Below are 22,566 nucleotides of genomic sequence, written 5' to 3'. Positions count from 1 at the left end.
ACCTGTCAGAAGCACCCCAACTTGAGATTATAACTTGAAGAATGCAGAAGCTTAGTTGAGGTTCCCTCATCTATACAACATCTGGGTAAACTCAGTTTCCTATGTTTACGGGCTGCGAAATCTTAAAAGCTTTCCAAGTAACATTCATTTTCTCTCGTACAACTCTTGATCTCTCCTTTTGCATCAATCTCATTGAGTTTCCGCAGATTTCGGGGAATATAAAATCTATTTTTAAATGGGACCGCAATTGAAGAAGTTCCTTCTTCAATAGAATGTTTAAGTGAGCTTGTATTACTAGACCTCACAAAATGCACAAGGCTTAAGAGAATTTCAACTAGCATTTGTAAATTGAAGTTCCTTCATGTTCTTTATCTTTTGAACTGTTCTGAACTTGAAAGTTTCCCAGAAATCTTGGAGGAAATGAAAAATTTGGTAGATCTTAATTTAAGTGGAGCAGCAATTAAGGCACTACCGTCTTCATTCAACATCTAATTGGGCTTCGTTCTTTGATTACGGATTGCAAGGATCTTCAGACTATTCCAAGCAGCATTTGTAATTTAACATCTCTGAGTGAGATTGATCTTTCAGGTTGCTCAAAACTTGATATATTGCCAAACAACTTGGGGGATTTAATATTTTTGAGAAGGCTTAAGGCACCAGAGCTGCTATATGTCAACTTCCTCCTCTGTTGCAGGGTGGAACAGATAAGAGTTTAGATTTATCTTCTGCGCTTTACAGAAATTCCAAAACATCTCTGCTGTGCATCCCATTGGTATCATTAGATTTATGTGGAAACTCTTTGAGACCCTCCCACCAATTTCAAGCAGCTTTCTCGGCTGAAAAACTATACTTAGAGAGTTGCAATATCTTTTATCATTACCAGAGCTTCCATTATGTCTAGATACATTGAGGCCGTAAACTGCAAGCGGCTTCATTCACTACCAGAGTTTCCTCAAATCCTGCATCCGAACTTGAAAGAGTATTTGAAAACTGCAGCTCAGATCCATTTTGGATGTAATTTCTTGTTACAAACTGCCTGAATCTAAATCAGAAAGCTCGTCAATATTTGGCAGATTCACACAAGAATTCAACTTATGGCAACTACTTACTCAGACTGGCTACGAAAAGGTTACTCTCTCTCTCTCTCTCTCTCTCTCTCTCTCTTCTCTTATCATAAATCATAAATTTTCATATTACAGGAAGGTGATGAGATACCGACAGTCAGTTTATGTTTACCTGGAAGTGAAATTCCTAACTGGTTCAGATATCAAAGTTTAGGATCTTTAGTAGCTATTCAGCTACCATGCATTGGTGCAATAGAAGATTCATCGGATTTGCTTTATGTGTGTTGTTTCCTTTAATGAGGGAAGTTGTTATGAGGAAGCAATTTATGTTAATTGTAGTTACCAATTTGAAAGCAGTTACGGCGATAGGGTTCACTTCCGTTGCAATTTCACGGTTGGTGCGGCCTTGCAAGATGGCATGATAATTGAGTCGGATCACTTGGTATTGGGGTATAGTCCTTGTATGGATGTTAAACTACTTAATGGTGTTCATACAACAGCCTTATTTGAGTTCAACCCAATTAGAAAATATCCCGTGGGGAACATCAAAGGTTCCAAGGTGAAATGTTGTGGTGTCTGTCCTCTATATGCACAACCTGATGTGATCGAAAACCACATTTATGTTGAGAAATTGGCAACCATAAATCAAGATTCTGGGGAAGCAATGCTAGAAGAATACACCAACGAGCAAGCTGACAGATTTGGGAGTTGCTGTGGCGGATCTGATGCGGAACCGGAACCACATCCTAAAAGACTCTGCAGAAATCAAATAAAGAACCAAGAGTAATAGCAGTGGCTTAGTGCTCTTATATCGTTCGACTTTGGGGACTTCTTCTTGTTGGTTTGCTAGACATACTCACGGTTTCTTCCTCTAATTTACTGGTAATTCAACTATCAAATACCTCAAATTTATTTATAAAGGTTATTATACTTTTTTTATTTTTGGTTGTTGATTGATTTATGTAGATTAAACAAGTTATTTAATTAGAATCAAAGTACCATGTAAGTTAGCACTGCATATTTTAACAATATTATAACTAATTCAGCCCTTCTATTTTTATAGAAACAAAAGTTCATGTAATTTATCTTTTGTTTCTGCATTTTGTGATTCCTTTTAGGTATTCGATCTGCTTGTAGGATTTTGTTTTGCTACAAATTTAACCCCACTTGTGTAAAACCCCATTCTATATATATATATATATATATATATATATATTCTCTTTGATTTTGTTTATTAGAAGAGACTTTTCTGTCAAATTTTAAAATTTGGTTGGGGATGAAAATGAAGAAATGGAAACTGTTGGGTTTGAATGGAAGATGGGCACAAAATCTGGAGGTTTCTGTTAGTAAAAGATGATGTGGCAGGTTTATATAGAATTAAGAGAATTCGGGGGCTGTTGTGCAAAAAAAAAATGTTTTATATAAATCTGGGCTGCTCATGAAGAAGAAGAAAGCCAAAGAGAAGGGAAAGAAGAGTGAAAGAGAGAGAGAGTGAGTGTCGGCTAAGTAAGGAAGGAGGAGATCTCACAAGTTTTTCTTCAATGGGTAACATGCATGTGATTTTAGAGTGCATATCATTCCACCATTCATACAGTTTGTGCATTTCTTTTTCTCTAAATTCTTGGGTGCTTCGGGTTGTTAGGTGGAGGAGAAAGGCAAGATCTTTGAGGCAGCTGGGCTTTTCGGGTTGAGCTGAATTTTTGTGAGTGGATCAATGAAAACTTATTTTCTAAAAGCTTGATTCCTTGTTACATGTAATGTGTTGAAGTTATTGTGGTGTCTAATGCATAAACCTTGATGTGTATGATACATAATTTTGCTTTAATTGTTCGGTTGGTTTGGAGTTTATGTGTTGCGTGTTCAGTTCGGTTTTTTAGCGGAATACTTGATGAAAAGCTGGAATTTTGGTGAAACTTTATGCTAATTTGAATTACATGTGTCGGCTGAACAAAAAGAGAAGCTTGCATGTTGGTTGATCTTAGCCAAAAACATTGGTGGAAAACTGGAAAACTGGGTGTCTTGTACATGTTATGCAATAATCTGACTTGTTTTTGGGTGATAATTGGGCAGTCCTGGCTTGCATGTCTCGGCTGTCTTTTTATTTATTGAAATGGTTGCTGGAAGTCTATATATATATACTTGCATTTAGGTGGACAGTAGGTGGGAATTGTGCTTGGGTTGCGTTTTATTGAAATGCTTACTAGGTAATACATTGCATGCACTTAGTTGGAATACCTTTGGAAAATTGATTGGTTTGTGTTTAGAAAGTGTAGGAATTTAAGGCAACCTGGGTGGAAGTGTATTCCGTATTGAGTAATATTTTATAGAAACTATGAAATAGTGAGTCTTGGAAGTCAAAGAAAGTACTTCTCATTTATGACTGTATGACATTCCTTGGGATTAATGGTTTCTTATATATATATATATATGTGCTTGGGGTAATGTGCAGCATGTGAATCTTGTCAAAAAAAAAAAAAAAAAATTAAGTGTTTTATAGTATGAAAGTGGTACATGCACAAGACTGGTGTCGGACATGCCATTGTGATGGGTTGTTGAAGAAATTCTAGATCTGGGCTAAACCGTCAGTTTTTGAATCATGTTTAAAAAATTATTGTTTCACCCCTATATGTGATTTTTGAATATTATGTCATATATACATGATTTATAAGCACATATGTAATATGTTCTTGACTTACATGTTACTTGAGATTACGCATGGGATTGTTGTGGTGCTAAAACCACCATACAAAGTACCCATCCCCCAGTTTCAGGCTCTGCCCATGCGATACAGGATTCGCATGCGTATTGAGAAATTCGGTCTTCAAGCTCTGCGCATGCGTATTGAGATACTTAGTGCGCTACCTAGGCTTTGAGTTTGTCCACCAGGTATTGAGATGGTTTTCTTCAGGCTCTGCTTGCGCGATGATAGATCTTGCTAGGTATTGAGATGTTTCTCCCAGCTCTGCCTGTGTGTGGGACGCCCACCATGTATCGAGGTTTTTTCCCTAGGGTACTAGTCGTGGTGAGAACCTTCAGTATCAGTTTACTGTTTCAGAGTAGGATATCAGTTTATAGTTTTCAGATACCGGCCTACTGTTTTCAGTATTAGTTAATAGTTTCAATAACAGTATCAGAATCAGCTTTCAGTTCTAGAATGTTCAGTATCAAATTCAGTTTTCATTATCAGAACAGTTATGGATAATTTGCATTAGTTATATGAAACATTCGATGTTTGTACCATGATTTATAGAAAAACATTGTTTTCAGAAGCATAAGCATTTACAGCTATACTTTAAGTTCTCATAAAAGAGTTTTTAGCATTTAGTGATGAGCTAGGATTCATAAATTGCTTTCAGTTTAAATGATCAGATTACAGTACTTAGAAAAATTAGAAACGAGATATGCATGCATACATGAATGATTAGTTGCTTCCATAACATGTTCATAGAATCATGTTGTTTTCAGAATTTCATAAGAACTATTGCATGCCATAACTATTGTTGAAGATATGTTTTGCAAACTCCCCTTATCCCCACTCACTGATTATTTCAGCTCACCCATTTTCAAAAAATGTTTTCCTCCCCCCCAGGTTTACAGGGAGATTGTGCTGAGCAGTGAGTCACCACTCAACGTTGTGCCACGCGTCGGCGTCTTCTCATGTGTGTATTATGGCTTATATTACAAAAATGGGCTTCTATTTTCTGTGATAGTCTTATGTTTTTGCTGTAATTACACAAGACTTGATACCTTGTTTCTAGATTTTTCATGGATTACGCATTTATGTTTTCCAAACCTCCTAAATATGTTTATGTACCTATTCATACTTATATTTCTAATTACATTTTCGTACGGATTATTTATGCATAGTATATTCAGAAAAACAGGATTTCAGGTTTCACAGTTTTTCCATATGACACATCTCGGTCATCCGAATCTTGTGGGAGCGCTCGGATCCTATGGGATGAGGAAGGTTGGGATGGGTCGTGTCAACTTGTGTTTTTATCTGCCATTTCATCAGAGATTTGATTTCTCATTTGGAGGAGGTGTCTGGTTGCTTAATTTAGTTGGTTGAAGACCAATTTTTCCGGATATTATTTGGAAGTACAAAGATGGGTTCTTTCTGCTGCATATGCATCAATGTGCTGGGACTTGGATTACAGTTGCTGTATTTGTACTTCTCTTAAATGACTGTATCCCATAGATGGTTTTAATTAAGTCATGGATAGTTGTTCTTCCCATGCTTGATTATATGGGGAGGGTAAAGTATTAGCTTATTCACTGCCCCTTAGCTTTCGTAACTAATTTTCACCAGTTCCTGACCTGAACAAAGGACCATGTTTAGTGTTAGATGTTTAAATAAAATGGATAGCTAATAGATATTATTTACGACTGAATATGTATGGATTGAATATATAGTTATAGCAATACATTCATTATTCATAATTATATATCTATTTGTTTATTCATGATTGAAATAAAGTTTGTATTATCAAAATTTGTAGGTTGAATGCTTGATCAAATTTGTCTTCTAATTCCATTTAAAATTGTTCCACCATTAACTGTTTATCTAGACGATCTAGAACTTGGTATGAAATTTTATTAACTTGAAATTCTAATGTTGATAGGTTCCTGTATGGTTAAATGTGCAAACCAACATTACCTTATATGTTTGTTTTATTAAATAAAAAAAAATCTGAACAGCGGATGAAAAGACATGTCTCGATCCGCCCTGAAACGTTTAGCAAGAAAGAGAGAAAGTTCCCAGGCAACGAAATTGGGAATTTGATGAACTGATTTTCATTAACTATCAAAGAGTGCTTTGGGAGCTGAGTTTCAATATTAAGTGCAAAAGCACACCGTTTCAGAGTAGTTACTTTTACTTGACTACTTAAGCAGAACTTAACAACCTTAACAGAAAACCTGAAACTATTTTACATTTTTAACCCACATTCTCTTACTTACAAGTTCAATTTAAATTTCAAACCAGACCATAATATAAAAAAATCAAATAACAATTTGAGGTATTATTGTTCTTTTTAATTTTAATTTTAATTATTGTTTGTTATATATTTTTTTTTTCAAACTTTAATCTTGAATTTATATACGCATTTTAATGCAACTTAAATTACATATGTTTCTTTGGTCAATGATTTTGGATTTCAATGATCTTTGCCCAAATGATAGGGGTATTAATGTAATTCCATTCCCTTTAAGAGACATCCTTCTTCGGCGATTTGAAATTCTTGCAATAAAGGAGTCAGATAAATGTGAACTAAACTAATTAAGACAATGATTCAATATTGTTGTGCCATGAAATCAAATTTTAGTATTCAAAATGCATAAGTCCCACATTAATTAAAAGTAAAATCGAGTGGAGAACAGTTCACAAATTCTTACTTTCCAAATAATCAATAACAAATGAGCCAAGTGAGCTCCCATTTTCACAAAACAAAACAACCCAATTTGGAAACCTTTTAATCGGGTCTGTGATCTAATGAATTCATTGACTATGTTATTTGATGATTACTTCATAATTTTTCCCTAGTTCTTCATTTAAAAAAAAAAATTGTCAAGTGAATTGATTTTTGTACCTAAACTTATAATATTGTTGAATTTTAGTACTCTCTCTAAAGTAATTTGTTTACATTCATTGAATTTCAACGATTCCATCATATCACATTGTTGTGCAGTCAATCCTGGAGCACAGATTCACACCATGTGTCATTCTGTCTTAGTTTAACTTTATTTACAAGTTTGTTAGTGTAATTATATATAAGTTGACTTTTCACCCAAATTGGAGAATCTTCTTTGGACATCTCATTCATACTTCATGCAAGCGGCAATTGTACACAAAAAAACAGAGAAAGCAATATAAAAATAGTAAACATAGGTTTTGCGCCTAGCATCCAAACCATTTTAAAAATCTTTTATTGTTTGTGTTTTTGACTCATTCACTGATCTCACATCAAATAATAGATTTCATACAATCTCTTGCATAGGTTTCATCANAAAAAAAAAAAAAAAAAAATAGAGAAAGCAATATAAAAACAGTAGACGTAGGATTTGCGCCTAGCATCCAAACTATTTTAAAAATCTTTTATTGTTTGTGTTTTTGACTCATTCACTGATCTCACATCAGATAAAAGATTTCATACAATCTCTTGCATAGGTTTCATCACCGATCTTGCGTACTTCTCATTGGTGCATACAGCATCAACACATATCATAAATTTGTTATCTACAACTTAAAATTTCAAAAACATTAATAGTAAAGAATGAATAGATGAGATCATTTCTAATCTTGATTTAATTACAACATTTTTTAATTCAAATTCCTATGTAAGATTCTGCACATTGCAGTCATGAAAAGGTTTTTATTCATACAAATGTTAATGATAAATTTCACTTTCTTTTTTTACTTCACTTCTAAGTTACAGGATTTGAAAGGCCAGTTGTTTGTTGATAAGCTTTTTGAGAAAGAGCTATACAGTTTCTTGGATTATGTTTCTGGTAGGTTCAAGCTTAATTTTATGCTTGCATCTGGCTTTATGGGTAAATAATCGTTGCCACTATAATAAGAAAATATTATATAATCTTTGACTATAATTCATTGTATAGTTTTCCTGGTTTTGTACTTGCTTTTTCACCTTTACCTTCCAGCCGTGATTTCACTCACTTTCTGGTGACATCTCACCTTCCAACCAGCAGATCCATCATCTCCATCACCTGATCTATCTTCCCGTATCCTCGGATCTCCTCTTCGTCGATCGCCATCATGAGCCGCCGTGAGCCGCCGTCGAATTCCGGTGAGTTGCGTCTGTTCGTCTTCCAGGAGTTCCCTTGGTCATTTTCATCACTTCTTCGCATCATCTCGTCATCAGTTACATCCTCTTCTCCATGATAGCTCCGTTCCCGACGTTCCAGCCTTTGTCGACACCACCATGAGTGGCTGCGCTCCTAGTTGCCTGTTACGGTGTAGGCGAGATCAGGATCGACACTCATGGATCTTCTCGGCAGTTCTCGACTAGTTGGATGAGCCCGAATGTTAGACATTTGGTTAAGTTTCTTGTATTCAGATTATATTTGTTTTCATTTTAGTTTGTTTGCGATGCTTTAATATTATTCTGATGCTCGACATGCTGAATTGATAATGTCCATTGAGAACGTATGTTGACATATAACTTTTCACATAATTGAATGTTGGTTTGAGATTATTGAGTGTTTATTATGAATTTAAATTGCTTCGGTACTAATTGCAATCAAGTTATATTAGCGTTTAATATCATTTCTACGAGGAATGCATTCGTTGTGTAATTAGTTGATTGGATAATACAAGTTGATAGGTTGTACTTGTTAACGTTGTACCAACTAGTGGTGTTTAAGGGTTTAGCATTTTTCGGTTAGTCGATGATAGTTTTTGACCAATCGATCTGTAACTAAGATGACAGGGAGACAAGATAGATTATACCTAGATTGCCGGGAGATGTTTTTATTGATTTGCCTAGCCTTGTAGGTTTAGAAAATTGAAGAGCGAGGAGAGGAATTGTGAGAGTTGGAATTGAGTCAAACCGAACCCATAGTGGCAACACTTTTAATATTATGTTTTAGTTAGCAATTTATTTGATGTTTTTAATTTCTTACAATTAATTAGTTTCCTTGGTTTTAATCAATCAATTTGCCAATTTCTCTTTCGTTAACTCAAATATACATTAGGTCATTGGTCTTGCTCTCTGTGGATTCGACCCTACTTACCGCTAACTAGGGTATTTAGGATTAATTTTGTGGCTGTGATGACCCGTTAGACCAACTTCTAAGATTTTGATATAAAAGTTTTATTAAAAAGTAGTATTTTAATTTATATTACTACAGGTCTGTAACGTAACAAGTAATGTAAGGACTCTTGTTTATTTTATTATATTTATTTTTGTCTGTATTTCAGTTAATATATGTCATCCACTTTTATAAATCAAATTTTATCAAGAATTACAGTTCTAAGACGATTAGGAAGTGTTTCATTGTTGATGCGTGGCCTATAATTTCTGAATTTTTATTCATTATAGCAATTTTGTAACATGTTTTATTGTTTTATTAATTTAATTTATTATATCATTACTATATTGTCGTCAAGATCCATACGAAAATGAGAAGCATTATGGTCTTTAAACAAAAAATACCTTTCTAGATAACTGAATCTAATAACCCTGAAATAGTAGGGTTAAATCAACTCTTCTCTCTCTCAATTCTGATCAATAGATTTACTGTTTACATTTTGAGTTGGGCTGAATATCATTGTAATATTGTACATCATTTCAGACATCCGCTGGTATGTCTCCTTTTGAAATCACATATGGAAGGGAGCCTCCGTCCTTGTTCAATTATTGTGCAGGTGAGAGTGTCATTGTAGCGATAGACCAAGATTTGCACAGTAGAGATGAAATTATTTCCCACCTTCATAATAATTTGTTGAAAGCTCAAACTGAAATGAAAATTCAAGTAGATAAGCATCGCAAAGAGGTTACTTTTGAGGTTGGCAACAAAGTTTTGCTCAAACTATAGCCATATCATCAAATTTCTATGGGACACCGGTCATCCAACAAATTGAGTCTTCGATATTATGGGCCATTAGAGGTGGTGGAACCAATTGGTTCTGTGGCATATCGACTTCGGTTACCTGCTCAGTCTCGTATTCATCCGGTTTTTCACTGTTCACTTCTCAAACCATTCTATGGAGTATCAGCTACAACTATCCATCCACTTCCAGAAGATTCTGATGCCAATAAGCCTTGTCATAAGCCATAAGCCTTCTTGTCGGAAAGGACCATTTTGCGTCAAGGTGTGCCTGTTTGTGAAGCTTTGGTTCAATGGGAACACTTACCATTAGAAGATGCTTTGTGGGAACCTTGGGATGATGCTCTAATTGATGGCCTTGAGGACAAGGCCGTTTCTCATGGGGAGGGGAATGTAACAAAAATACAACATGAAGCCAATTCTTCTCAACAGCCAGTTGATGTTTTGGATGGTGTTGTGACAAGACCTAAGCGTAATTTGAGGATGCCAACTCGCTTGTTGGATTAAAGGAAAGATTGAAGACTAATTAGAGGATGATTTATTTTTAATTTCCCATGTTATTGACGTAAGGAGAATGCTTGATTTTATTTCCTAAAGTAAGAAGGATTGCTGATAAATGAGACTATATTTATAAGGGATATAATTTTTTATTTAGGTAGTGAATAATAATAATCCTCTACTTCCTTCTCAATACTTCTTTTCTTCCTAAACTCAAAATTCTCTCTACTTCTGCAACTCTCTCATGTCTCCCTTACATATGGTGCTCTCGTTCAACCTCACCTCCGTGGCTGACAGAACGCGTAGCCGTGATGTACAGATCCAACTTAAGGAACTTCAACAACAACATGATGATCATGCCAGTCAATTAGCACATGTTCGAGATAACATGCTGGCTCTTATTGAATAGTGTGACAAACGACTGCTTGAACAAATCACAAACACCATTGCTGCTCAAATCAACCAACTTCTGCTTCTTCCTCTCATCACAATACGGCGTCAACAGGCATTTTGGGGCCTGCTGCCCAGCCACAGTAGAACCATATTCCACATTCTCAAAATACACAATCTGGTTACTAGCCTACACGACCTTTAAAATTAATATGTCCGTGATTTTCTATGGGAGATCCAACAGATTGGCTTTTTGCAGTTGGGCAGTATTTCAATTATTATGAAACTCCACATGATGACCGTTTGCTCATTACCTCAATGCATCTGGACAGTCCAACATCTCATTGGTATCAAGGTTTAGTTTAAGGGATTGGCAGACATTCGTGATAGAGATACATCATCGTTTTGGGCCCTCTAAATATAATGATCCAGTTGGCAGTCTCACAAAGCTTACACAAACTGGATCAGTTTTTGAATATCAAGCAGCTTTCGAAGGTTTTTCTAACAAGGTCTTCGGTCTATCTCCTGGTTTTTTGAATAGTACTTTTATCTCGGGACTCAAAGCCCACATTCGTCCGACACTGGTGGCTCAACGTCCAAGAGATTTCCATGATGCGTTTGCTCTTGCTCATGTTTTTAAAGAGCAATTCACAGAAGAACGTTTCGTTAACCGACCATGGAATTCTAAACTGAATTCCCCTATGTTTAATTCTGCAATGTCTACAAATCGGTAATTGCTTACTTCCACTACAATAGATAAGCTTCCTATTCGCCGCCTTACTCCAGCTCAAATTCAATTGCGTCGTGGGAAAAGATTATGTTATGATTGTGATGAAAAATTCATCATTGGCCATCGTTGCAAAGGAAAATCCACATTGCTTTATCTGGAAGGACTAGATGATGATATCAAGAATGATCAGCCACCCGAAGATAAACCTCTTTCAGATCCAGAAATTAGCTATAATGATTTATTTGGACGACGTTCTTCCAAATCTCATAGGATACAAGGTACAATTTGTTAGTAAATGATCCATATACGCAGCAGAAACAAAAAAATATAATACAAGGATCGTTTACATGAGCCAAGATCAAGGGTATAATTTTACAATTTATATTAAAGTAAAATCTGTACAAAAAGGTTAATCATGAGTTAAGAGAATCATACGCACGTTTGGAGGCTCCTCCAAAATAGTCTTTGTACGTATTTGTTACCAACCCAAGTGTAGGATCGAACTTATGAAGTCTATATGAAGACAATCACAAAGAACCAAAGAGGGATTTGCTAGATCCTCTTTGGCTTTAAGATTAAAGAAAAATGAAATCAAAATGAATTGATTTTAGGCAAAATGGGTTTCTACCGTGGGAGAGAAATGGGGCTGCTGTGTATTTGGTTTTACAATGAAAAATGAGCTAATCAATTAATTGTACCATTTTACAAAATAAACATTTTCTTTTATAGAAAAACCTTAATGCCCTATTCCCATATGGAATAGGCTTGGGCTCCAACCCAAACACCCCATGTTACCAAACACTCCCTGATTAGATATTTTATTTATTTCATCATTATTTCAATTAAACTCAATTAATATATATTTAATCTATGTATTAACATTTAACAATAATGATGATTTAATTAAATATATGTGAACACATATTTAAACGTAATTTCACTTATTTAATTTTTTTAATTAAATAAAGGCTGCGACCTTCAGTAAATTTAATTGAACTGTGAAATTACCAAAATACCCTTTCACCTTAAAAAGACGAAAACGCCATTCCCTCTTCTTGGATCTTAAATTATCTTCTATGTGTGTGACCCATAGGCTCCTCATCATACCGGCAGTGTATAGTATCGCGATTAACACCAATTAATCATCTCACTGTACACAGACCAAGATTGGCCCCTAGCAAGGCATCATGGCCACCCGATAGATTCGGATTCAGCAAAGTAGCTACCTGTTAACGATATGGTTACCGTACAGTTTGATCCTTTCATCATACGTGATCTCGACAGGATGAAGGCATAGAAATAGTGTCAACCTTCGGTTACTCTCGATATTATATATTCAGTTTCTGGACCAATGACCTGTATTAAATCCGGATAGAGCAACAACTCAATCCCACTGTGGCCACAATTTTGGTGTCATTGCCATATACTGAATTACGCCGTGAGATAACTTCTCTCGTACCCGGGAGTGATGTAACAACTACTTTCTTTCTACCAGATTCATAATATCGATTAATAAAAAGATAGCATATTTATCAAAACAAGTTGGGCCCAAAAATTTCCTTTACTTAGTAATCACATTCGTTACAAAACAAAACATCATATGTACAAGGACTTTCGAAACAAAACGAAACAAGGGACAGTGCAGCCAAATCTCCCCGCTTGCCGACGTCCATCCGACCAAGTCCTCACCTATTTCCTGTACAACAAAGAAAACAACGGAGTGAGCACAAAGATGCCCAGTAAGTAAAACAGTCTCTTACGCTATCATCCCCGTGCATTACTCATCAATTCTCTTTGTATTCTTATCAAAATTCTAATTCAACTTCTCATTTTTCTTTCTTTTCTTTTCTTTCTATTCTTTTCTTTTTTCTTAATCTCATACCGCCTTTCTCATGGCGGAAACCGCTCTCTCTCTCTCATAGCGGTTTACGTGTATTCCGCTCTCTCATGGCGGAGTCCGTCTTTCTCATAACGGATCACATGCATTCCGCTCTCTCATGGCGGAGATCGCTCCTTATCATAGCGATTTACAAGCACTCCGCTCTCTCATGGCGGAGACCGTTCTTTCTCATAACGGTTTACATGAGGATAACTCTATACTCACGAGTTCCCCATCGCACAACCTAGTTTCTTTTCTTTTCTATAGCACTTAAGAATCATTTTATCTTCTAGTGCTAGTTCTTTCTTTCTCTTTACTCTAAGAGAATTTGTTCTTTTCTTTATCTCTATTCATAGAGTGTTTCTTTCTCATTTCTCATATTTCTTTCTTATGTAATTACTCAATTAAACATATGCATATGGATGACTCATGCATAAAATCTTCCTTATATGCATTCATGACATGCAAATATGCTACGTTGCATAAGGTAAGGTTCTCTAATTCTACTTTTGCTTCTTTTAGGCATTTCATCAAACAATATGTGTGCATACATAAACTCTATTCTAACTTTAATCATATTTCTTTCTTAACCATCCAAAATTGGAGTTCAACTCCTTTAAATCATCACACATCCTGCAAAGAGAAACACACTTCAAAAATTCCTCTCAATTACTTCTAATTCTACCCATACTTCTACCACAATTTCACAACACAATCCACCCTCCTCATGGTGGAAAATCCTTCATGTAACAACATTGAACCCATTCATGAATTCATCAACTCATTTCAACATAAACAATTCAAGCATTAATCATAGATCTAAAACTCTCTACACATCATTCAATCAAGTAAATCACAACTTAGATGAATTTACTTACCTTGGACACAAGTAGAACCCACTTAAACTCTCCACTCTTGATGGCTTGACACTTTCTCTTAACCTTCAATACAAAACTTAATAAGGATCCCATTCTTTCAACAAATGAAAATTTGCTTCTAGAGTAAGGAATCTTACCTTTTAGTACTTAGGATCAATTTGTAACAAATTCTAGTCAAAAGCTCTTCAAGAATCCTTGGAATCTTGGATGAAAAATTGAGAGAAATAGGGGATGAAAGAGGCGGTGGTGAAAAACAAAAATGAAGGGGTTTCTAAAGCTAACCCTTAATATCACATATTTTTCTCCACTCTTTCCCAAAATACCCTTACTCACTCTTTGAAATTCCATTTAAGACCTTTCATTCTTTGCAAACACAACCCCAATCAAACTATTCTCCATGAATTTTCCTTACAATTCACTCCCCACTTTTCCTGCTAAAAAGGGGTAGAATTGTCATTGTGTCTCAAAAGAAAGAAATCTCAAAAACTCAAGGGGAATATTCAGCTGAGTCTTCGCCGCGGCGAAGCTATTTTCTTCGCCTCGGCGAAAACTCACAGAGGCCACCCGGGTTGAAGCACTCCCTCTTCGCCGCGGCGACAAAACTCCTTCGCCCCGGCGAAGACTATAACCCTAAAATTTTGCTAAATCATACTAACCTTCAAGGAAAACACTCAACCAAACCAATACACCTTTTCATCCAAGGATAAACCAAACAACAACAACAACATACAGGCTTAACTAAGGATAACTCGATAAACACTCGAACCATTCATCAAATCTTAACTACGTACCTCAAGTGGGGTGTTACAAGTGATGAATCCTCTGTCGATCCACCATAGTCTTGATACACTCCTTGATCACCACCGTATTGACAGCTCTGAAAAGAACTGCATTAGGCTAGTATCATACTACACCAATCGGTGCACAAGGCACTTCGGTGATATTAAGTCTAAGGATCACATGTACCACCATTCGTTAAAGGATTTGTTCCATAGACACTGGGTTACCATCCATATGGAATCCTCTGGTGGGTCAGTCTAGTGAACTTGTTGCTGTGTATTCGCCTACAGCAAGCACCCATGTGTTGGACCAGGTTGTCACCAAACAACCTTGACAAGTAAGATCAATCACTGCCTTTCGACAGGGTCGTTAAACACTATGATAGCCTTACCGTATTATATGTGCCCTTACTTTAGAATAATACTGGGGCTATGGATGTTTCTAGAATGGCCACCATATGTGCTCATAGGGTTCTCACTATCAAGATTTGAAACACTTGATACCCTCGTCACGGTTCCACCATTCTAAGGACATATATCAATACATATTGCAATAATAATGATTCACGCGATATAGAATAAAATGCCCTTTATTAATTAATGAACATTATTACAAAGAGTCAATTCTACAATAATTGATTGGGTTTAGGGTATCTACTCTAACACAATTAACTCAACTATGGTACAAGTTTTAATTGATGGTGGTAGCACCCACTACTTCATCACTGGTCATATGGTTGATTTCATTGGCTTGCCAATTTTCGCAATTAACAAATTCAAGGTTCAGGTGGGTAATGGTGATTCATTGACTTGTCATGAGATGTGTCGATCAGTGTCATTGATGTTGTAGTCTACTCTCTTTTCGTTAGATTTATTTATACTGGATTTACAAAGGGCAGATGTCATATTGGGGGTCCAATGGATAGAGACGTTAGGACCAATAATAACAAATTATGCAGAGATGACAATGACATTTCAATGGGAAGATCATAAGGTGGTGTTGCATGGTGATCCAAACCTTTGTGTTGAGGCAATTTCTCCTTCTCAATTCCATAAGCTAATGGCCCACAACAATGTCTCTTCATGCTTTATGCGCTTATATGTGGTGCCAGAAAAGGTGACGAATATCTCTGAGCAGGTGACGTCTAAGGTATAACCACTTCTTAATGAATTTGCTGGTATCTTCAAGGATCTTACACAGCAACCTCCGGTCCGATCCTTTGGTCATAGAATTTAGCTTACTGAAGGTACTTCCGCCATTAACGTGAAGGCTTATCGTTAACCCCATTTTCAAAAAAATGAAATTGAGCGAATGGTACAAGAGATGCTAGACTCAAGAATAATCTATCCAAGTCAATCTGAATTTAGTTCACCGATGTTGTTGGCTAAGAAGGAAGATGACACATGGAGATTTTGTGTTGATTATCGCGCCCTTAGTGCTGCAATTATTCGAGATCGGTTTCCAATCCCCACAATTGATGAGCTCTTGGATGAATTGCATGGAGCTGCCATTTCTTCAAAATTGGATCTCAGATAAGGATATCATCAAATTAGGATGTATGACGCTAACATTCTTAAAACTGTATTTCGCACTCATCATGGGCATTTTGAATTTCTTGTGATGCCCTTTGGACTCACCAACGCACCAGCAACATTTCAAGCTACAATGAATGAAGTCTTTCGACCATTTTTGTGGCAATTTTTTTTTTGACAATATTCTAGTTTATAACCATGACATTCGTGACCATATTGAACATTTGAAGGTTGTATTTGGGGGGTACTTTGTATTAACTACCTCTTTACAAAATTAAGCAAATGCTCATTTGCTTGAATTGAAGTAAATTTTTTGGGCCATCTTATTTCTCAAAATGAAGTCACTCCAAATCCAGATAAGCTAATGGCAATAAAGGATTGGCCAAAACTCCAAACACAACACCAAGTGAGGGGATTTCTAGGCCTTACGGGCTATTACAAAAAGGTTTGTCAAGCATTATGCCACAATTGCCGCCCCTCTTATGGACCTTTTGACTAAGGATGGTTTTACTTGGACATATAATGCAAGAAATGCTTTTCTAACTCTCAAAGAAGCAATGGTTAACACTCATGTTTTAACACTACCAAACTTTGCTTTACCCTTTGTACTTGAAACAGATGCTTTGGGGGTTGGTATTGGAGTAGTTTTTATGCAAAACAATCACCCCATAACTGTCTACAGCAGAAAATTATCAAAAATGATGCAAGGCAAATCAACATATATTAGAGAGATGTTTGCCATTACGTCTGTGTGGCGAAGTGGCGTCAATATTTATTGGGTATAGAATTTTTTACGTACTAATCATAAGAGTTTGCATAGTTTGATGACCCAAACAATTCAGACACTAGAGAAACAGCAATTTCTCTCCAAATTATTAGGGTTTCTTTTTACTATTGTGTACAAGCCTGAGATTTCAAATCATACTATTGATGCTTTTTCAAGGGCACGTGAGTGTAATGAATCTACTTCAACGGGTAAGTTCCTTGTGTTTTCCTACCCAACAAGCGATGACTTGCTTACACTGAAGGAGGAAATATCTTATAACGTAACTCTAAAAAAATTATCTCTGAACTCCCACTTAATCCTAATGCATACCCGAATTGGAAGCTAGTTGGTGATTTGTTGTTGTTCAAAGGTAAAATATATATTCCTCCTAATTCTGTACTCATACCGAAGATTTTGCAAGAATTCCATGCTTTCTTACAGGGTGGTCATTTGGGTGTTAGCCGCACAATTAAACAGATTAATATGTCTTTCACTTGGCCTGAATTGCAAAAGGATGTCAAAAAGTTTGTAAGAGAATATGCCATATGCCAAAAATGAAAACCAACAAACCATTCTCCATTTAGTTTGCTACAGCTGATTACTCCTCCCAACATGCTTTGAGCAGATCTTTCTATGGACTTTACCACTCATCTTCCAAAATCTAATAGCTTCACGGTAATCCTAGTAGTGGTGGACCATTTTTCAAAAGGGGCTCACTTTGTTGCTCTTCCTACTCATTACACTGCTTCTTCAATTGCTCATTTTTTTTTTTGGGATATGGTGGGCAAGTTTCATGGCATGCCACGTTCGGTTATAAGTGGTTGGGATCCAATCTTTGTCAGTAAATTCTGACGATCTCTTTTCACATTATAAAGGACAATATTAAAATTCAGTTGGCCTATCATCTACAAACTAACGGGCAAACTGAAAGGGTGAATCGTTGTCTTGAGCAATACATTTGGTCTTTTGTGCATGAACAACCTAGCCGTTGGTCTTACATTTTGAGTTGGGTTGAATATCATTATAATACATCATTTCAGACATTCGCTTGTATGTCTCCTTTTGAAATCACATATGGAAGGAAGCCTCTGTCCTTGTTCAATTATTGTGTAGGTGAGAGTGTCATTGCAGCGGTGGACCATGATTTGCGTAGTTGAGATGAAATTATTTCCCACCTTCATAATAATTTGTTGAAAGCTCAAACTGCAATGAAAATTCAAGCAAATAAGCATCGCAAGGAGGTTACTTTTGAGGTTGGCAGCAAAGTTTTGCTCAAACTATAGCCATATTGTCAAATTTCTATGGGACACCAGTCATCCAACAAATTGAAATATTATGGGCCATTTGAGGTGGTGGAACGAATTGGTTCTACGGCATATTGACTTCGGTTACTTGCTTAGTCTCGTATTCATCCGGTTTTTCACTGTTCACTTCTCAAACCATTCTATGGAGTATCAACTAAAACTATCCATCCACTTCTAGAAGATTCTAATGCCAATAGGCCTTGTCATAAGCTGTTAGCCTTCTTGTCAGAAAGGACCATTTTGCATCAAGGTGTGCCTGTTCGTGAAGTTTTGGTTCAGTGGGAACACTTACCATTAGAAGATGCTTCGTGGGAACCATGAGATGATGCTCTAATTGATGGCCTTGAGGACAAGGCCGTTTCTCATAGGGTGGGGAATGTAACAAAATTACATCCTAAAACCAATTCTTCTCAACAGCCAGTTGATGTTTCAGATGGTGTTGTTGTGAAACCCCGTTTTTAATCCTAATACATATTACATATTCTGTGTGATTTTATTTTTATGGAAGGGGATTTCGTTTAGTTTTAAAAGTTTTATTGGGAATGAAATTGCAAGATAAGGAAGCTGCTGGGTTTGCATGTAACAAGGGGCAAAATCTAGAGGTTTATTTGAAAGAAATGCTGATGTGGTAGGGGTTTAGCGGGATACCTGTAATTAGGGGCAGAAGCATAATTTATAAGATTAAAATATAAAAAAGAAAGAAAAGGGGCTGATTTTGGCCCAAATGAAGAAGAAAGAGACGAGGCAGAGGGAGGGGAAAGCGAGAGCAGAGCAAAAGAAAAGTTAAAAAAAAGGGAGGCTGTTTTCGCCCAGTGAAGAAAAGAAGAAAAAGGAGAAGAGAGGGGAATGGGTGTGGCTGAAAAATGGTAGAGTGGAGAGGAAGAGTGGAGGAGAGTGCAGGGAGCTTCGGTTGTTAGAATAGTGAGTGGATCTAAACTTTTTCCTTAAAAACTTAAGCTTATGCCCTTGCATGTTGATTCCTTTTACTACCGTCCATTTGCTTTTGCGAAAATCCTTACAAGCATGATGTTTGTAAGTGGAATAGTAGAACTTTGCATAAAATCATGTTTTTAGTGAAATGATTTCTATGTTTGTGCATAAATGCCTTACCTTCAAATTTGTTTAAGCTTTGATATGGTATATTCATCTTCTGTAAACTATCTTTGGCATGCATGTGAATGATTTTATATATAATGAAATTTGGAAGTAAGTGTGGACATGCATGTATAAATAATTATGCCTAACCAGATGTTGTTGAATGGAAAGCAGAATTTGTGTTTCCGCCTGTTTGATTTGGTTGATGATTGGAATTCCAGCTAATTTTGGTAGGGCTGGTTTGTTTGGAAATTAATTGGTGGCAGTAATGGTTGGAATGAAGGGTATGGAAATTATGGATTTCATATATTGATTATTTTCACAAGCATATGTGCATTTTATGCATATTCACAATGTTTGTGATAGGACAGAAATTATGGAAGCAGTATGTTGGATAGGGTGCTGAATTGTGTTGTTGACTGAAATTGGAGATTAATGCAATAGGTTTTTATGGGTAGAGCATATATGTTGATCCTAAAGAACCAAGAGGATTAAAGTATGTTTTTGGTTATAAAAAGTTATGCTGTGAAATTCTGACAGTCCAAACTTCTGAAAATTTTATATATGTTTCGGGTTTGCAAATGAAGCTAAATTTCAGGTATTTTGTTTTGACTTATTAGATATTGGTTGAAAATTGATTTCACCCCAAAATTCGAAGTATGGATTTATGAATTTTGATTCCGCTATGAAATTCTGGAATTTCATGTTTTCTGTAGAGCATGCATTTTCAGAACTGAAATAATGCACTTATGCTTATCCAAATTGAGTGATTTTAAATTCTAGTGAATCCTATATGTGTCTAGTTTAATTCTGGAGAGTTAGGTTTAGATTAAGGGCTGAATTGTTATGAATTTTACAAGTCAGTAACCTCAATTCTGGAAACAGTTGGCAGATTTAAATGAGTTTAAAGAAAATTGTGTTTTAAATAGTTATTGATTTGAAGTGACTTGAAAATATTACTGGATCAACATATATTTGTCTTGAATGCCCCATTGAAATTATGATTTGGTGAGTGGATTAGACCAAATCTTTCAAAAGCTTAAATCCATGTTTGCATGTTAACTTATGATTTTATTTAAATGTTTTGATGAAGTGGTATATAGAATTTATATGTATTCACGCTATATGAATAAAATTTTGAGAGTAGAGAACTTGAGATTGTATACGGGTTGAGGTCGTGATCTTGGTAGATGGTTTCTTGGTAAAAAGAAAAGAGAGGGGGTGCATTCTGTCAGTTCTGAAAGTATGTTTAAAACTTGCATTCTACCCCCATTTTGCATGGAATTTCATACGATTTGGCATGATTACTTTATATGAAATGTGGTATATATCTTATGATTAGTGATGGACATATGCTATGGAAATGTGATGTTGAAAGTAATTTTTAATCTGGGTTAAACTGTCAGTTTTAAAACATGTTGGAAATTTTAGTATCACCCCTGGATGTGATTTTTGAATATTATGTCATATATGCATGATTTATAAGCACATAGTGGTATGTTCTTGACTTATATTGTTACTTGAGATTAACATGAGATGCATGATTAAAGAGAGTTTAGTGATTTTGATAAATACAAATGAGAAACGAAAAAGGGTTGATTTGTTAGTTTTGGGGCATGTTCATAAATCTATATTTCCCCTTGGGCATAAATATCATATTTTCAAGCAAACTATGCATTTTCATGAAGAAAAGATGTTAGAACTATTAAGAGTAAAAGTGGTTTCAAACCACCCTACGAAGTACCATCCCCAGAGATACAGATTATTGGCTCTGCCTGGGCGTTGAGTGGTCCGCCAGGTAAGACAGTTTCAGTGGCTCTCCGTGCGATGAGAGTATTGCCGGGTATGACAGATTTTATTGGCTCTGCCTGGGCGTTGAGTGGTCGCCAGGAATGACATTTTCAGTGGCTCTGCCGCGCGATGATAGATCTTGTCGGGTATGACAGGTAACTCCCTGCTCTGCCTGTGTGTGGGACGCCACCAGGTAAGACAGATTTCCCCGAGGGTACTAGTTGCGGTGAGAGTTTTCTGTTATAACATCAGAACGGTTTTAGAATGTTCAAAAATCACATTCAGTTTTTAGTATGCTACGAGCGATAGCCTCAATATTAGTTTAAGAATGTTAAGAGAGCCTTCAATATTAGCACAGTTTTAAAATAAGATATCGCAAGTTTTCAGTATCAGTGAAAGCTACAGTATCCAGTTTAAATTTCAGTTATCAGCATAAAGTTTACAGTATTCCAAAATCAGGTATCAGTGCAAGCTTCAGAAAAAATCAGTCTTCAATTTTATATCATCACAATAGTTATAAATTTAGTTACCAGATTTTGTTTTGAGAGTCATGAGTGTTCATTGAATGTTGGTGTGATGTTTGTAGCATGACTAGTAGAGTTATTATTTTCATAATCATATGCATTCTTGAGTGATGACATAGATGGTTGCAGCATGACTTATAGGAAATATTGTTCCCAGAAGTAAGCACTTACAGTTATGTTTTAAGTTTCCAGAAAAAGAATTTTAAGCATTCAATGATGAGCTAAATTCAGAATTTGTTTTCAGCTTAAATGATGAGTTTACAGTACTTAGAACAATTTTAGAAAACGGTATACAGCATACAGGAATGATTAGTTACTTCCATAACAAGTTCATAGAATCATGTTGTTTCAGGATTTCATAAGAACTATTGCATGCCATGTCTATTGTTGAAGAATGTTTTGCAAACTCTCCCAATCCCCACTCACTGAGTATTTCAGCTCACCCTTTTTAGAACTTTTCCCCAGGTTTACAGGAAGAGTCGTGCCGAGGAGTGATTCCTCCGGGTTGGGCCCTTACGTCACGACTCACATGTGTGTAAAAAATGTATGCTTGTACGTTACAGAATTATTTTTATCCTTATGGTATCTCCTGTGTTGATTATAAAAGATATGAATATCTGATACCATCGTTTTTGGATTTTATGAACGTACAAGTTAGCTTTCAGATTTTCAAATGTATACATAATATATCTTATGTGTTTATGCTTTCAAAACGAATCCAAGCGAATGTTTTTATGAAACCGTTTAGACTACAGTTTTTTTTTTTA

General features: G+C 35.9%; 2 long non-coding RNA genes across 2 annotated transcripts; one reads left to right on the top strand and one right to left on the bottom strand.

Moving 5' to 3' along the window:
- The first annotated feature begins 1,073 nt into the window (after nt 1-1,073).
- On the top strand, nt 1,074-4,891 carry LOC116120576. Its single transcript, XR_004126571.1, has 4 exons — nt 1,074-1,128; nt 1,200-1,946; nt 2,707-2,766; nt 4,654-4,891. It is a non-coding gene; the product is annotated as an uncharacterized LOC116120576 (long non-coding RNA).
- Nucleotides 4,892-12,800: 7,909 nt separating this feature from the next.
- LOC116120578 lies at nt 12,801-14,253 on the bottom strand. Its single transcript, XR_004126573.1, has 3 exons — nt 14,145-14,253; nt 14,008-14,070; nt 12,801-12,946 (listed from the first exon to the last, which is right to left on the bottom strand). It is a non-coding gene; the product is annotated as an uncharacterized LOC116120578 (long non-coding RNA).
- Nucleotides 14,254-22,566: the final 8,313 nt, after the last annotated feature.

The sequence above is a fragment of the Pistacia vera genome, unplaced genomic scaffold, assembly GCF_008641045.1.
Source record: "Pistacia vera cultivar Batoury unplaced genomic scaffold, PisVer_v2 Contig94, whole genome shotgun sequence".
In the NCBI taxonomy this organism is placed as follows: domain Eukaryota; kingdom Viridiplantae; phylum Streptophyta; class Magnoliopsida; order Sapindales; family Anacardiaceae; genus Pistacia; species Pistacia vera.
This window is presented reverse-complemented; position numbering and strand designations above follow the sequence as displayed.